The sequence below is a fragment of the Arachis ipaensis genome, chromosome B1, assembly GCF_059453495.1.
Source record: "Arachis ipaensis isolate K30076 ecotype BB chromosome B1, ASM5945349v1, whole genome shotgun sequence".
NCBI lineage: Eukaryota > Viridiplantae > Streptophyta > Magnoliopsida > Fabales > Fabaceae > Arachis > Arachis ipaensis.
In genome coordinates, this window is record NC_142436.1 from 2,431,918 (window position 1) to 2,451,511 (window position 19,594).

Genomic DNA, 19,594 nt, shown 5'->3' on the forward strand with positions numbered 1-19,594 from the left:
TATTATTCGATCTGTATATTCATTGAATCGGATCAAATATGATAACATCGGATTGTGTATTTAGGAGTAATATTTTTATATATTCGTATATCTGATATAAATAGTATAGTTTATAATATCTTATTTTTTATTTTTATGTTATATTTCAATTTAAAATAATTTAAATTTAAATCTTATGTTATTATTATTATTTTTTTATTTTAAGAGAACTTTTATTGATAATATTTTAGAAATAAATAGACTTAAATATATGAAAAAAATAATTTTTTTAAAACAGTTAAACAGGACTTTAAAATAGTTTTTTTTTTAATGATGCAGATATACTTGATATCTAATCGGATTCAATCCGCAAATACAAGGATTTGATCGGATCGAATCCAACCTACAAAATGCGAATATCGTATCTGATCTAATCCGATAAAATACCGATCGGATAGAACTATAGACTATATCCAATCTGATTTGTGTACAACCCTAAGAGAAAGAACGAAAAAAAAAAAAGAATATATATATATACCTATTTTTTTATATTCTTTATACACTGTCATATTAGCTATTTTCTTATATTTTTTATACAATTGTCACTTATTAGTATTACCTAATACCTACTAAATTAGGAGTACTAAAAGTATTAGTAGTATTTATATATTAATAGATTTAATTAAAATTATCTTTTAATAATTTTAATTATTAATTTTATATAAAATTAATTGTATTTGAATTTTCACCTTATAGGAGAGTTATGTTGTGTTATGGTTTTTAAGATGGTTAAATAATTTTAGTAACACTAATAAAATGTTAGTTAAAATTAAAAAACGCAACTGTACAAAAATGTAAAAATTATATAATCGTTGTAGTGACAATAATAATAACCAACCTAGACTTTATCATTAATTTATTATTATATTATCAATATCTTGCACGTTGTTGTTGTTTCTAACTACTAATGTATGTTGAGGCATCTTTCTATTGTTGTTAAGTTGTATTATGTTTTCTAAAAAATTAAAAGAATAATATATATTAGCATAACTTAAATTAGATTATTTTTTCTTGTTTGATAAAAAATATATTGGTATAGACAAGCAAAATATAAGGTAGAGTGAATTAATATTTCACTAAAATTAGCAGGAAAAATCAATTTTAAAATACAAGTACCTTTGTAAAAGGTTTAAAAATCACTAAAATTTTAAAATACTCTTAATCATTAAAATATAAAAAAGTACTGTATAGAAAAAAGTAAATTAATAAATACATACATTAGTTGAAATGGGTGTCTTTTTATTCTTTTGCTTTGATATTTTATTATTAATTAACAAATAGTTATATATATGGCATGTTAAATGATCATATGAATATATGATGATTATTTTTTTTTTTTTTTAACTAGTAGGAATTTTGATGAGGGCAATAATTGAACCATGATTTTAATTTTCTTTTATGAGTGAGATTAGGATTGAATTTTTAACATTTAACTAAGAGAAAATGAGTTTTTTAAATTTAAAAAAGAAAAAGAACAATATAGCATATTAAGTATAGCAAGATTTTATACACATTTTGCATTTACTATTCCAATCCATTATGTTCGTATTTAATGGAAACAATTAATAGAAAAAAATTACATCAAAATCTATCTATATAAAAGAGTGTAAAGAAAATAAAAGGAAGGAAAAGAAAACAGCTTAATAAATTAAATGAAATAAAAGTATTTATATATGAAGCCATTTCCTTCATTCTTTTTTTTTTTTTTTTTTTTTTTTTTGCTCTCCAACATTCAAAGCTATCTTTACAAAATTCACTCTAATTAAAGTCTAGAGATAAAGATATAAAATTCAGTCTTTTTGCTCTTTTTGTGTATAGTTTGATATTATCAGTTCTTGGTTGGAATTAATGTATTGGCAATCTCCCAACTACCATTAATAAATAGCTTTCTTTCCTTCTTGTTCTTAGTTTTTTTTATCAACATGGATTTGTTAATTTGTTTACTTTTTAGACATATCCCATGTGACATACAACTCATGTGTGAAAACATTTTCAGGAATGTTCTCAAATACAATAATAATTTGCCAAAAGAAATATTAAAATTCTTAACAAAAAAAACAAGTAATAACAAAACCAATCTACCAACAATAATCAAAGCTTTATCCGATGGGTCAACTGCTTGGATGAATAATATTCTTGTGCCTTCTCATCAATCATATATATTGGTTAGGGACGCGGATGGGATCGGATCGGATCAAATTGGATATGGTCAAAATTTTGTTTAATTCGATCCGAACTAAAATTATCAGATCTAATATCCGTAGTTTTTAAGCTTGAATCTAATTCGATCCGTACATTTGCGGATCGGATATATTCGTAAAATATAAAAATATTTTTAAAAAATTTATTTTTATTAAAAAAATATCAATAAAATTTATCTTTCTATTCTTTTAAATATGTTTATTCTTAAAATAATAGTAAACATACTTTTTAAATAATAAATTAAAATAATACATATTTGATAATTATTAATTGAAATAAAACATAAAAAGAATATTTACTTATTTATTTCTTTATTTTTGCGATGCGAATTGGATATGCATATACCTATACACAAAATTTGTAATCCAATCATATTAGTGTGCAGATCGGATTCGATAGCCTTGCGGATTAGATTCATATCCGTAATTTTTAGATCGAATTTGGATAAACATCACGGATACAGTGGCGGAGCTTAGTTGAGACAAGGGAGCCATGGCCCCCAAACTTTTGTTAAAAAAATTAGTAGTACTTTTTCAAAAAATAAAAAATAGTTCAATTGGCTCAAATACTTTTCTATGACTTAAAATACCAAATTTTAATCTCCATCTCTTGCTTTTATTGCACAATAGTTTTTAGTTTTAAACATTTAAAACAAGTTGGATTTGGACTTAACCGAGTGTATTTGTATTTCACAACTCTCTATTCAATAAGCAACACTCCCTCTATCTTCGAGTTCAAATATAAAAATTAGGTATTTTTTATTTATGTAATTTAATATTATTTTATATTTTACTGTTTATTTAATTTATTTTTTATATGATAAAAAAATTAGAATATTTAATAAGTATTGATATTATTGTATTTGTATAAATTAATAAAAAAATTAATAAATATTATAAAATTTAATATTTGTGCTTCTAACTTCTTTTCTACATATTTTATAAGATATATATTCAAATTTTTATATAAAATAATCGTGAAAAATCAAAGAATTGATGTATTTTTTAAGAGGAAGGCTAATATTCAAGAAAGAGAACATATAACTTTTACAATATCAACACCTGTAGATAGTTCTTCTACTTTAATGAATCACGAAAAAAGCGAGATATAACATTCAAAAGTTTAAAGAGTTGCATCCAATGAGTTTGACCTTAATTCTTTGAAACAAGATCTTGGAAAACGGCTTCAAATTTGGCAATATCACCCAAATCAGAGAGATGAGGTTAGACAAACTTATTTTTAATGGGATCCATATCAAAAGCATCTTGACAATTATTTTCTATTTGGCCCCCCAAAATTTTGTTTCAAGCTCCGCCACTACACGGATCTGCGGATCAGATTCGATCCATCAACATTATTGGCTTTATTAATAGTTTTGTTTAGTTTTTCTTATTTATAATTATTGATTTATCGTCTCTTTATCATCTTACTTAATTGTCATATCTACATATTAAATACATAATTCATTAGATACTTATTCGATATGTATTCTTTATTTAAGTGTGGTAGTTTAATAAAAAAAATAAAAGATATTTTAAAGAAAAAACTTGGATACATCTATATACAATTACATATATATGTCATCAGTGTATTAACATTATTTTTTATTAACACATTTTAAATGAATTTAAAAATAATATATATTATTAATTATTAATATCTAAGATGATGGTGGTGCAATAATAAGTTGTGATAGCAATGGTGGTCATCATACCACATGCCCACATGGTGGTGGTTGCTATGGCGCATGCTCCTGAACAAAAATGAGAGGAAGAAGATAAAAATATTTATGTAATATATTATTTTATCTTAATTTTTTTTCCTACTTAGACTATCAATATTTCAAATAAATTTTCCCCCTCCATAAAGCATTATCCATGTTATGCGGTCTAATTAGATAAAATATAAACATACATTTGACTTTTGATTTCTTTAATTTATTTATTTAATGTTGTGTTGGGATTGAGATTGTGATAACTTTTAAACTAAGCAATTGCTTGTGTTTTGGTAATTGGTAGAACAAGAAGTAGGAAAAAGATTTAAACAAAAAAAAGAACCATATAGCAAGAGGAGTAGTATACCAAAAGCATTGCAATAATATCATCATTACACCAATATATATATATATATATATATATATATGACTAATTTAATTATTAATTTGTAGTATAAATATTGATTTGAGTTAGTTTATTTGAATGAAAAAATATTTTTTATAAAAAATAAAGTACTTTTATTAAGTTTTTAACATGTTTAAAAAAGTATTTTTATTAAAAAATAAATTATTTATTTTAAAAAAAACTAACAATATTTTATTTAAAAAAATAGAGGTAAAAAAATGTCACCAATCAAAAAAAAGAAGAGATTAGTATTTAGTCACCAAAAAAAAAAAAAAAAAGCTAAGATCAGAGAGACTCGAATTGAATATAGTCAACCAAACAAATGTGATCACATTAGTCAAGTTGGTTAACATATATTATAAATTGGTTAATAATTAATTAATGTGCCATTCCAAGACTTCCAGCTCTTCTTCACTGGTTCACAAGCTCTGGATGGACATCAAAAAATTCAATTAAAAAAATATTGATTAGTAAACCTTTTATTTTTCGAAAATATAACTTATCAGAATTAGTTTTTAAAATATAACTTTTTAAAAATTGTAATATATATGTTTGATAAATTTAATTAAAAATAATTTTTAAATTTAAACACAATAACTATATTTATAAAACAATTTTTAAAATTAAAAAAATAATTTACACAAATTTAAATATAAACTAATTTCAAAAAAGTACTGTAATTTTGAAAAACTTAAGCATATAACCTTTTTGTACATCTTTTCAGAAAAAACTTTATCAAACCTAATTCATTTTAATTAGAGAGAGTAATTGAACAAGTCAGGCGTAGAAAGCTTCAAACCACTATATATTAATTATAGATAGATTCCTTATGCAAGTGTTCATATTGGTTTACACTCCATCGAATATGACTTAATAATTATAGTAAAGTAAGTGGTTAATAATATATTATCAGTGGGGAAAATCAAGTCAATTAGGTGAACCTGTAGTAGGAAATTAAGCAAATTGAACACAATCTATAGGTGTCGGTGGCAACTAAACTTAATTAAAAGATATTTTTTAATCAGACTCTATTACTAAAAGTTTAATAATATTTTGATCCCAAAAATTGCAATACGTAGAGACTTAAAATTTAAAAAGGAAGACCGATAGGGGTGAGCACGGGTAGCGGGTATCTGATTATCCCTTCGAATTCGAACTGAATCAATTAAATTGGTTCTGAAATCAACGGGTAATCAGGTCCAATTCGAACCAAACCGATGACTTTTGTTAGTGATTGGTTTGAATATCGATTTTTGGGGTGCAAAACTCGAACCAACCCGCGAATCCGATCATATATTAATTAAATAAAAAAATAAATATATATATATATATATATATATATATATATATATATATATGGTTTTTCTATTAGACAATGATTATTCATTATTAATATGTTTGAATTTTAATGAGTTTAGTTTTTAATGTATTTGATGTTTAACATGTTTGGATTATTTCTATTGATGTTACATGTTTATTGTACTTGTTGAATTTTTAAGATAAAAATTTATTTTTTTTTTATGAATTTCAAAGTCATTGGGTAGCAAATTATCCGAACCGAACCAATCCGTTCTTAATCGGTTTGATTTGGTTCGGGTACATGTACAAAAAAATATAAATCCGAACCAATTACATTTTGATCGGTTCGATTCTAATTTTACCATAAAAAATTGAAAAAAAAAGTTAATCAACAAAATTTGTATTATAAAAAATAAAATTAAAATATTTGGTGTAAAACCGAAAGCAAAGACAAATGTTAGGAATCAAAGTATATATTTTTCGATAGTAATTAGAATATAGGAGTTTTAAAAGTACGAAGAATATTAGAGAAGAATTTATTATTTTTTGTTAATAATTAATTATTAATATTTAAAAATATAAATTAAAAATATATTATTAAATTATTAAATTAAAAAATTATATTAATAATTAAAAATAATAACTAAAAATAATAAATTTTATTGACTCTTGAATTTTTATCTTAAAAGTAGTATAGTTGGTAAAATGGTCTAATTTGAATGTTACTATTTTATAATGATCATTGAGGCTGAAGCTTCCAATTTTTTCAAATATGTAGGCGCATTAATTACATAAGCCATCCTTTTTGAAGGCAAGTGAACTATATATTTCAGATAGATTTCGTTAGGGAGACAATGAATTATTTGTACAATGTGTATAATGAACTATTAAATTATAAAATAAACATTTTTATATTATTTAGAATAACCATCCAAATACTAGCGATAATAAATATAATACCACTCATCCTAAAATTTTCAGCTGATGAAAAAAATAATACTAATAATTATATCTCTAATACTTTCTAAACCTCCATTATATATATTGTATATATATTCTATTGGCTCCTCAAAGTCAATAATGCATATTAATTAATTAAATTATTTATCAATTTTAATACATAAGTATATATATAAAAAAAAAACTAATTTTAGTTTATTTTTTATTATAAAATTATTTTTTTTAACTTATTTTTAAGAAGATTTAAAGTCTAGGATTGGAACTTAAAGATTAAATAAAATTTAAAATTTAGAGTAAAATTATTATTTAAAAAAGTTTATTGATATTGGCTGAAAAAAGATTACTTCCTAATTAAATTCTAATTTCATTTATTAAGCATTTTTACTAGGTCAAAAGCTTTTTTTTCCCTTTTAAGACTGTACTAAGTAAGTATATGGATCTCTTTTATACCTATCGTAAAGAATCAAACACTTAACAATGATGAAGAATCAAGAATAATCATAATTAAAATCATTTATATAATATTTATGAAGTTTACTTTATTGATTATTTGATTAGGAGGATATTCGATAATGTTAGAAAAATAAAAAATAATCAATTTAAACAGTTAAAATTTATTTTATTTAATGTTTGTTTATTATAAGATATATTTAAAAATAGTAAATTTTTATAATTTTTCGTTAATATTTTTTTGTTACCAAATATTTTCGGAAGATATTTTTTTATTTAGTATTTATTTTATTGTTCTTTTCTAATGAAGACACTATGCAAACTATAGCTGCTTCGAATCTCCTTCCCCTGCTATATCAAATTATATTAATTTGAAAATTTTGCTTTGTTTGTATTGTTATTTATATTACATTGATAAATACGTGATTATACTATACATTAGTACTAAGAAACATGTGTATTATATATTTTAAATAAAAAATTTAAAATATGTTTTTTATTTTAAATATTGGAATCTTGTTTATGTAGTATTTTCTTAATAGCAAGTGAATTGCAGTATAATGCAGTCTTGTTATAATGCATATTTTTATGATAATGTCAGAAAAATAAAAAAAATAATCATCAAAATTTATTTTATTTATTGATATTTATTAATTATTACTAAAATTAATAAATATTAAATAAAATAAATTTTGATTATTGTTTTGTTAATTTTTGTTGTTACCAAATATTTTTTTTATTTTTTTTTTTAAGACTTGGTTGAACGTGACATAAATGTTCAATAAGATTGAACTTTGTGCATGGATAATATAGTTTATACATGTGTAGGTTGTAAGTTCTAACCATGTTAAATAAAATAAAGACTACTATTATTCAACTTGTTTTTCCTTGCTTTCAATCAGAATATGTTCATATTAGAGTACTTAACTACTTATAGTTTTACTATACTAAATCATATTGCCAATCAATTACGTCTTGTTTTAATATGATTTTTGTAATTATTCCTTTTACAGTAGTTTAGAATTAGATACACACAATGTATTATATGTCTCTTCATATAGTAGAAAATTGATGAGGAAAAAAAGAGGAGTTAAATCTCAAAGTAATTTTTAAAGATGTATTCGAATTTTAGAGTGATCTTTGAAATTAATAGTTATTCAATTTTATTTTTGAACTTGCACTCCAAGACTCATAGTAGTCTTTAAGGCACTTTTCGTTTATCGAAAAGCTGAAACGACGTCGTTTTTTATTAATTAAAAAAAATCCAAACCCCTTCTTTAATCCGAGCCCTTCCCCCTTTCCCTTCCCCTTCCCTTCTGTTAGCTGCCTCTCGCCGGCCTTCGTCACAGCGTCGTGCCACTCGCCCCTTCCCCAATATAGTCTCTCCATCGCGTCCATTCTCCTCTCTGACGCCGCTCTGTTCTCTCCTTTCTACTCGCATTTGCTGCACCGTCCCCCATCGTCCAACATTCGAGCATGGAATTCCAACGCCTAAGAGAGTATAATGCCAACGGAATTTCTTTTCCTTCAAAGACCTTCAATTTTCTTCCTCTCCAAATTTTCCAAAGGATGTTAGCTGCCATGGCCAAGTCATTCTTTCCCTGAACGGCTGTTTTGTCTGTTCGCAGAGCCACGCCCACCACTACCATGGTTCAAGTTCATCTGAAACTGTGTCGAGGCCAGCTAGAGGGGATATCTGCCAAGTTTGTTTTGCTTGTATGCAGTAAACCAGACAATGGATGATTGATTCCCCTTCTTCTCCACATCGAGGGCATCTGTCTTCAATGTTCGGGAATCTGTTGTGGAGCCACTGCCGAACTGGAGCACCATTACGGAGGAGTTTCCAAACAAAATGATCTTTGGAGAGCATCTCAAGTCCTAAATTGTATTCCATAACGCTTTTTGTCTACAAACCTCAAGGAGTTGATCAATTGGGGGATAAAAGAAAACAAATACAACTTGGCATCTAGATGCTATAGAATATTGACCAGACTTATCTTTTGCCCATGTAATACAATATTCCCTTTCTTTGATAATTGTTTGAAAAAATTTTGTTGGTAATCTCTGTGTTAAAATTTGTGTGAATTAAGCTAGCATCCCATGTTCTGTCATGTCTGATTAACTAGTTGACCTATGTTAAATTTGGATTTTCAAATCCCAAGGCAAGAATCTTCAAAAAATTTAACTTTATTGGCTCTTCCAACTTGCAGAAGCAGACAGAGAAGAGGGAGGCAGAGAAAGACAGAGAAGAGACAAGAGTGTGAGACTAGGTTGAATAGGAGGCGAGCGGTGCGTCGCTGTGACGGAGGATGGCGAGAGGCGGCGATAGAAGGGAAGCGGAAGGGGAAGAGGAAGGGGCTCGGGTTGGGAAAGGGAAAGAGGAAGGGCTTGGGTTGAAGAAGGGGCTCGGGTTTTTCTATTTTTTTTATTAATACAAAATGACGTTGTTTCAGCTTTCCGATGGACGGAAAGTGCCTTAGGGACTACTATGAGTCATAGAGTGTAAGTTCGAGGACGAAATTTGCTAACTATTAACTTCAAGGACCACTTTGAGACTCGAGTGTAACTTCAGAGACTACTTTGAGACTTAATTCAAAAAAGAGAGAAGAATAAACAATATTAGAAATAAATAAAAATAAAATTAGCTTAGCTATCACATATTCTATAAATTTCAAGATATAATACTAAATTCTAAATAAATTGCACTTTCATTCTAAAAACCGTCACAAAATAACGACGAATTTTTATGATTACATATTACAATGGTTTAAAAAAAATTAATTATTGTTATTAATATAAGATTTATATACACTTACGGGTATATAAAAATTAAATTTATTGGAGATATGAGCAACAGTTAGTAAAACTGTTAGTTAGCTATAACTGATTTAGTTAAAGGTTGTTAGCTTTCTAATGATAAGGTCCTCTAACTAACTCTGCTGTATAAATAGAAGGTTATGATTCTGTTGTAGAAAACTGAAAAATAGCACAATAGTTATTCTATTTCGATTTTCAATTCAAATCTCTTGTCAATCTCTCTCTTCTCTGTATTCTTCTATTTCTATCATGGTATCATGAGCTCAGGTCCAAGATCCAAGGCAGCAATTATCACACACACTTCTTCTTCTCCTTCTTCTACAAATTCAACTATTTTTTCTGCGCCTATGATAGATAAACTCAATAAAAACTCTTTCAAGACTTGGCAGCACTTGGCTTTCCATGTCATTAATGCTAATGAATTGGTGGATCATCTTAATCCAGAGAAAATTCTAACCAGATTTGATAATGAAGCAGCTCGAATTGCAGGAACAGAATTAGAATCCTACAAGAAATGGAAGACTAAAGATCACTACCTCACGACCTAGCTTCTTTCATCAATTGATGATAGCTTCAAGAACAGAATGTTGGATTGCGCTTTTGCACACCAGGTTTGGCAAAAATTCAAGATTATTTCTCTAAAACTTCAAAAATCAAGATTCAAAAATTAAAATTTGAACTCAAGTCGATTAGAAAAGGTGGAACTTCTGCTACTGAATATCTTGCCAAGATAAGAAAGATTGTGGATTCTCTAGCAGCAAGTGGTTATGCCCTCTTCCTTGATGATCATATTACTGCCATTATTGAAGGCTTGTCTGAGGATTATGCATTGTATATCTCTGCTGCATTGACAAACATCGAATCAATTTCTCTAATGAAAGCTGAATCCCTCCTTCTGGCTCATGAACATATGTTCGATCATTTTTGAAAACCTTATTTTGGATCAGTTTCTGCCAATTACACACAAACAACTCCTCCGTATGCACGACCACCTTCAAGAGCAAATTTCTATGGACGTCGTGGAAAGGGTGGTAGATTTTCTCGCGGTGGCAGATACTCTTCTTTGGACTCTAGGCCTCAGTGTCAAGTATGTAGGAGACTTGGACATGTGGCCTTTTCTTGCTTCCATCGCTTTGATCACAACTTTCACCCTTCTTCTCAAAATTCCACAAATCAGCAAACAAATACACCTTTGGCTCTTCCACCTCCATCATCATTTCATACTCCTCGTGCTTATCTTGCAACTCTTTCCACCTTGTCAGATTCTTCCTGGCTTCTTGATACAGGTGCCAGCCATCATGCATGTCACATCTGATCCAAACAATTTGGTTTGTTCATCTTATTACAATGGTTCTGAACAGATTATGCTAGGTAATGGTACAGGTAGTAGTATTACTCAATATGGTCACTCGTATCTTGTTAATCTTGATACAAAATAAAAGTTTCTGCTTGTCAAATTATTACATTCCCTTGAAATAACTCAGAACCTTATAAGTGTGCATAAATTTGCTATTGATAACAAGTGTTTCTTTGAATTTCATGCTAACTACTATTGTGTTAAATCCCAGATTACAAAGGAGATTCTTCTTCAAGGAATTTCTAGGAATGGCATTTATCATTTTGATAGAGTGACTGTTACTCAAACTAAATCTGACAATGCTGATAAGAATTTAGTGCAAATTGACAACTTTTATCCTAAGATTTTTCATGCTAATTTGAACTTATATGAATTGTGGCATGATAGACTTGGCCACTGTGGTACAAATACTGTTCTAAATGTAATGAAATATTGTAATTTGGATTTTCAATCAAATAAAGTCACTTCTCATATTTGTAAATTCTGATGTATGGCAAAAATGCACCTTCTTCCTTTTTCTCTAGATAAATTTAACTTTAATGCTCCTCTTGAAATGGTGTATTCAGATTTATGGGGACCTGCTCCTATTACTTCATATCATGGATTCAATTACTATATCTCATTTGTTGATGCTTTTACTAGGTATACATGTGTTTATCTTCTCCATTCTAAATATCAGGCGTTTTCATAATTTTTTACAATTCAAAGCTAATCTTGAAACTCACATGCGTCTAAAGATTAAAGTTTTACAAACTGACCATGGCCGTGAATACCTATCTACACAATTCACTGAATTTTTTGCTACTCACAGTATCACTCATCGCTTCTCTTGTCCATACACTCATCAACAAAATGGACGGGTCGAAAGGAAGCATCGTCACATTGTTGAAACTGGTCTTGCAATGCTTGCAAGAGCTTCTCTTCCTTTGATACATTGGGACGATACCTTCCTTTTGGCAACTTACATCATCAATAGACTACCCTCTCTAAATACTCAAAATATCACTCCTTATGAACTCCTTCACCATCATAAACCAGACTATTCTTTCCTTAAAACCTTTGGATGTGCTTGTTGTCCATGTCTTAAACCATATTCTACTAATAAATTTGACTACAAATCTCAATTATCCATATTCTTAGATTATGCTCCTAATCATAAGGGATATAAGTGTTTCACTAAAATTGGAAATATCATTATTACTCATCATGTTATATTTGATGAATCTAAGTTTTCATATTCTATTCTTTTGCCATCCTCACCTCCTGCTTTGCCTAAGCAACAATTTCCTCATACATCCTTGGTACTGCCTATTATAACTCATACTTTTTCAAATTCACATCTTAACAATGAGTCCAGTTCTACTCTTCATTCCTCCTACCAACCAGTTCCATCTAGTTCTAATTCTGACAATCTTCCTCACTCTTCCTTAGATGTATCATCACCTAAGCAAGCCTCTAACCGAAAATCAAATGAGCTAATTCCTCTCTCTAAAGCCAATACAGCTCAACACCACTCAGATAGTGTCTCTATTTTAGGTTTAGAAATATAATTTGGAAGTTTTCCAAAACCAAAAATTTCAACTAATACTCACTCAATGCAAACCAGATCCAAGTCTGGTATTGCAAAACCAAAACTATTCTCAAGTACTACTTCTTCCAATCTTAATCTTTATAATAATGTTCCTAGGACTACTGCACAGGCTTTACAGTCACCTCATTGGCATCAAGCCATGTTGGAGGAGCTGCAAGCTTTATATAAGAATCAAACATGGAGTTTAGAAACTCCTCCCCCTACTGCCAAGGTGATCGGTAGCAGGTGAATTTTTGCTATTAAAAAAAAATCAAATGGAGATATTGTTAGGTATAAAGCTAGATTGGTTGCAAAGAGTAACCACCACGTTGAAGGGGTTGATTATGAACAAGTTTTTGTCCCTGTAATCAAACCTTCATCCATAAGAATTGTTCTCACGATTGCTTTAAAGTATCATTGGCAGATTCGGTAGTTCGATTTCAATAATGCATTTTTGAATAGGAATTTGAATGAAGTGGTTTTTATGAAACAACCTCCAGGATTTTCTCAAGGTGATGTTGGACAGGTTTGTAAATTGAAAAAATCCTTGTATGGCTTAAAACAAGCCCCAAGAGCATGGTTTGTTAAATTTTCTCCAACTTTAGCTTCATTTGGTTTCATCAAAACCAGGTCAGATCACTCTTTATTTGATTCGAAAACTTATCTTCTTAGCCAAACAAAATACATATCTGACCTATTGAAGAAAGTTGGCATGGCAGAATTGAAAGGAGTTCCAACTCCTATGATCACAAGTGTTAAACTATCTAAAGAAGAAAATGATATCTTTGATGATGCAACATTATATAGATCTGTTATAGGGTCTCTACAGTATGCTACCTTAACAAGGCCAAAAATCTCTTATTGTATTAACAAATTAAGTCAATATATTCAAAGACCCTTGATTAGTCATTAGAAATGTGTGAAGAGATTGTTACGGTATCTTGCTGGGACCATAGAACAAGATCTTTTGTTTAATTCCAGCATTGACTTAAGAATTTATACTTTTTGTGATTCAGACTGGGGATTGGATGTTGATGATAGAAAATTCACTTATGGTTATGGAGTTTATCTTGGTGCAAACCTGGTATCTTGGTACAGCAGGAAACAACCCTCTGTCAGTAGATCCAGTACAGAAGCTGAGTATAGGGGACTAGCCGAAGCAGATTTCGAAATAATCTAGCTCCAAAATCTTCTCAAGAAACTTCACATCCAAGTTGACACTGTTCCCACTCTATATTGCGATAACATGAGTGCAGTTTTGCTGGCAGCTAATCCCATTTTGCACAGCAAAACTAAACACTTTGAGTTAGATTTACATTTTGTTAGAGAAAGAGTAAATCAGAATCAACTAAGTATTATTCATATTAGTGCAGTGAATCAAGTGGCTGATATTTTTACTAAATCCCTGAACTTTTCAATGTGTAAAGACAAACTTAAAGTTACTGCAAGAGTATCTTCAAGTTTGAGAGAGGATATTGGAGATATGAGTAACAATTAGTAAAACTGTTAGTTAGCTATAACTGATTTAGTTAGAGATTGTTAATTTTTTAGAAATAAGGTCCTCTTACTAACTCTGCTATATAAATAGAAGGTTATGATTCTGTTATAAATAACTGAAAAATAGCACAATAATTATTCTATTTCAATTTTCAATTCAAATCTCTTATCAATCTCTTTTTTCTCCGTATTCTTCCATTTCTATCAAAATTCTTATTTATCTATATTTCTAAAAAAATATATACATAATTAGTAGAAGTGAAGTACAACAAGGTCATATCATTCTCCATCTTGTATTGTATCATCAATTCATCATCACGGTCATCATCATAGTCATTATTATTTAATTTGACAATTAACCAATAATTCTTATCATGCTCCTAAGACCTTAATGAGAGATACAACTGCATGTATATATCTATTAAGGTATGCTTTCATATCAACGAACGTAAACGGAGACCATTGGATGAAGAATTCAAAAATATCCTTTCTTTGTTGAAAATACACAAGTATCCAAGTTGCACAAAGAAAAGATTAAGATTCAACTTTGCTGGCCCATTCTCTAATTTATTATTATTATTATCATTATCATTTAATTTGACGAGGTCTTGCAGCAGTTAATTGTTGAGGCGGAGCTTGAAAATTTGTCTGGGAGGCAAAAACTTGTAACATAAAATTATATAATAATATTTATATTAAAATAAAATTTATAAATATAATTTGTTTTTAAATTTATTACTAATATGATAATAAATAAATAACTATGTAAATAGATATTATAAAATATTTTAAAATTTGTAGAATTAAAATTATAAAATAAATAATTATATAAATAAAAAAATAATTTTATTATAACTAATTTTAATATTAAAATTGTAAAATTTAGTTGATAACAAAAATAATAAATAATAATGAAAATAGAATTTTAATTTGTATAAATAAGTTAATAAAATTTTTAATTTGTAAAAGTCTATTGAAATCCAAATTTAAGATGTTATTGTAAAAAAATTATATAAATAAAAAGAATTAATTTTATTATAACTATTTCAATACTAAAATTGTAAAATTTTGTTGATAATGAAAATAATAAATGATAATGAAAATGAAATTTTAATTTATATGAATAAGCTAATAAGGTCTTTAATTTGTAAAAATCCATTAAAATTAAGTCTAAGACATTAATGTTTAAAATTAAAAACGATTGAATAAATGTAAAAAATGAAAGTTAATCCCATAAATTTAATATAAAAATAGAAAACATAAATCAATTGAGTTATATTTATTCTTTTGTAATAATACTACTAATTCTTTTATAAAAAATTTAGGAAGGCTATAACTCCGTTGTCGAAGCTAACCTCCGCCCTTGCTGAGTGCTCCTAACGTTGGAAAATTTTATTTTCATTATTCATTTTATGCTTTTATATATATATATATTACAGAAATAAGTATAATTATATTAATTATTTTATATTTAACTCATAATAATTTTATTATTATTTTATAAATAAAAAAAGATAAGTCAATATTATTTACTAGTTTGATTCTTAATAAAAATAAAACTAAATACATATTTTATTTGTACAGGGTATAATAGGAATTAATATATAAAGTATAAATAAAATTTTAAGATTTTAGTTTTCAATATAATATTTAAAAAATTACCTTCCAATTCTAGTTCTCAACCCTAAATAATGAAGATTTAAGAAATTTTACTCAAAAAAAAAAAAAAAACACGCATTAAGATTTAGAACAACAAATCATCAAGATAAAAAATTAAAGTTTTTCAATCATATTCATAAATTTAAGAACAATTAAATATATCTTTTAATGATCTAATATAGATTTTTTTTGAGTTAAAAAAAATACAACACCTAATTGATAAAGCTTAAATTTGTGATATTAACCAAATGGCTACTATAACTACATAAATTTGAGCACTACTAATTTGGTATGATTTGATGATCTGATATCTATGTAGATGGAGTACAAGGTATGTGATGTATAATTGATATTTGGTATGAAGCACAATGTCAAAATTAGGTACTAGCTAATTGGAAATGAGGAAAGATATTTTAACATACAAAGCTTGAGGCTTTTCCAACAATGAGTTCTGACCATTCGTCCCATTGTATTGACACCAGAATTCGGTCCGGTGGCCCGGTCATCATACACAATTAATATTTTTTGTTATTAGTGATGGATGATAGCTATTCTTATGTGGAATTTAAGTATTGTAAAACTTAATATTTTGTGTTATTAAATGCATAAGACTTTAGACTAATGTATAATATTGTGTTATTTGTATTGATTTAAATATTTGGTATTATTAGACAATATTAGTATTGATTGTGGTTATGCTTTAAATTTAGATAAGAGTTGGTTCTTGTTATATTTTTCTAAGTGAATTTTACCATATTAAATAATGGTTGGAGTTTTGGAAATTTGGATATTTTCACATGCTAACTTACAAGAAGATATCAAGGTAATATAATATTAACGGCCCGATTTTCACCCGATATAATCGTGGCCCGAAAGTGTTTAGGTTTCATTGGGTTTAGAGTCGGGTTTAGATCTAACAAATAGGTTCGATATATATTTCAGACCGGGTCGGGGTCACATCAAACCCATTTCACCCGATTCATGAACACTCCTAAGTAGGGATAGCAAAAAAAAACCCAGGATTATCCGCGACGAGAAGGCTAATGGAGACCCGCAAAATATCTACGGAGACGGGACCCGCTCCCACGAATAAATGGAGACAGGGTGCGAATTGAGGTACTCGTCCCACAGGACTCGAGAAATCCCTGCGAAAGAAAATTTACTTAAATGTCCTTAATATAAGTTATATAAATAACTCTAATTTATTTTATTTTAATTTATATGTTAAAAATTTTATGTTATGTTATTATGTTAAAACTTAATAATATTCAATTATCCATTGATACCCGCAGATACCCACCTTTCCAACAACAAAAATAAACGCGGACTCGTAACGAAAATGGGACGAGATCAGGAGATATTTTTCTAAATGAGAACAGGAACAGGAGAGGACTGAGGACTCTCCGCTCTCATGAAGACTCATTACCATCTTTAGCTACCACCATTTGGAGGAAAGACAGAAATAAAATCGAGAAACTCAAAAATGCCTAAAAATAATGGATCAGCAGAAATTCAGAGGTATTAGAGATGATAGAGGAGCAATTCACATAACTATTTAAAGCCTCTAAGAACAACAACTTAGAATAATGTGTGCAAAAGATTTTCACAAAAGTGAATCAAGAGATGAATGAAGAGCTAGTAGTGCAAGTGACAGAAGAAAATGCAATCTTTTAGCATGGAAGGTTTAAAAGTACTAGGAGCAGACGGTTCAATGGTCGTTCTTCCAGCAATATTGGAATGATATAAAAAAATGAGGTATGTGACGTTTAAAATTTTTTGTAAATAAGAATTTGTCAGAAGAGATTAGTAATGAAATAACGGTTGTTTTTATCCTTAAAATAAAGTAGTCAAAAAATTTCAATCATCTAAAATTGATAAGTTATTGCAATTTTATTTACAAAATCATCTCAAAAATATTAGTTATGTGGCTTAAGAAAATTTTGGATAAAGTAATGTCACCTACTTAAAGTACTTTTATAAGAAATAAACTAATTATTCAGGATGATATTGTAATTATTCAAAAAGCGTTTCACATCTTGCAAAAGAAAAGAAAAAGAGGATCTAAAAATTTGACTATTAAACTAGATATGAACAAAGCTTACGATAGATTAAAATGAGGTTTCTTAAAAAAAATTTAGAGGCTTTTAGATTTAAAACAGAACGGATGCAACTTATCATAAAATGTATTAAAAATGCAAATTATAGATTTAAAGTGAGGGGAGAGTTGCCAAAAAAAATTATAGCATAAAAGAGTTCCGACAAAGATGATCATCTATCTTTTTATCTGTTTATAATAGTAGTGGAGATTTTTATGTTTAAAATTATACCTAATGTATCTACCATCACATATTTATCACTTTTTAATTTAGATATGGAAGAGAGAATGGTGTAAGACGCAGTTATGGAGTACATGAGTGCTTTATACAGTTATAGTGTCAAGAGCAAATCGGACCCTCCGATTTATGTTTAAAAATTAAAAAAAATTTGCAGCACACAAATCGGACCGTCCGATTTGTGTTTTAGAAATTAAAAAAATTTTAATATTAAAATCGGACCATCCGATTTTTGTTTTTAAAATAAAAAAATTTTAAAAGTACAAATAGGACCCTCCGATTTTTCCTCCCACATAAGTCTGTTTTCTTTACTTCATAGTTTTCACATTCATGTCTAGCACCACCCACTTCCATAGCCATGCACAACACAAAAAAATTTACATATCCAAAAAAATGAGTCCATATTTCATGTTTGTAGATAACTACATCATTTTAGTTGAAGCAAAAAAGGAGGAGATATATCAGATTGTTTTAATCTTGAATGAGTATATTTATAGAAGTGTCAAGACAGAATTAATCTTAAGAAGTTAAGCGTAAGAGAACAAGTATCAATTCAAGTAAAAAATAATATTAAAGAGATTTTGGATATGTGCGTGAGAAAATTCTGACAAATATTTAGAATTATCAACACATTAAAAAAGATCTAAAAGTAGAGCGTTAGCTTAAATATAAAAAGAGTTATGAATAAAATAAAAGGATAAAAAAAATGTTACTTAATCAAACAGATAAAGAGATTTTGATTAAATCAATAATTCAAGCTATTCCATCGTATGCATCGAACGTAATTAAATTTCCAAAAAACTTTTGATAAAGATTAAATGTTAAGGTAGCCAATTTTTTTTTTTTTTCGGTGAACAAGGTAACCAAATTTTAGTGGACATTCTAGGAAAAGATCGCAGAAATCACTGAAGAGCCGGAAAAAGATCACGATAAACAAAAAGTGGATACTTCAATAAAGATGGCAAAAATATCTTTTCATGAAGATGCTTTGGTTAAAAGTGTAGTTTATTTATTTAGTCACATTTTAAACAAAAATAACACTTTTATAAATATCAAAATCTAATTATACAATCTATCATTCAGTGATCAAAAAGAAATATATTCACATAAAGACAATTATAAAATCTTCATTGTAGTATCTACCTAAACAAAAAACATAGAGGGTTGGGATTCAAGTTTTTTAATTACAAAACTTAACGCACTTTGCAAAACAAGTTTGGAGAATTGTAGAGAACTCGGAGGACTCTGTAAATCACCAGGGCTTACAATATACCTCTGTTTTTTTTTTTAA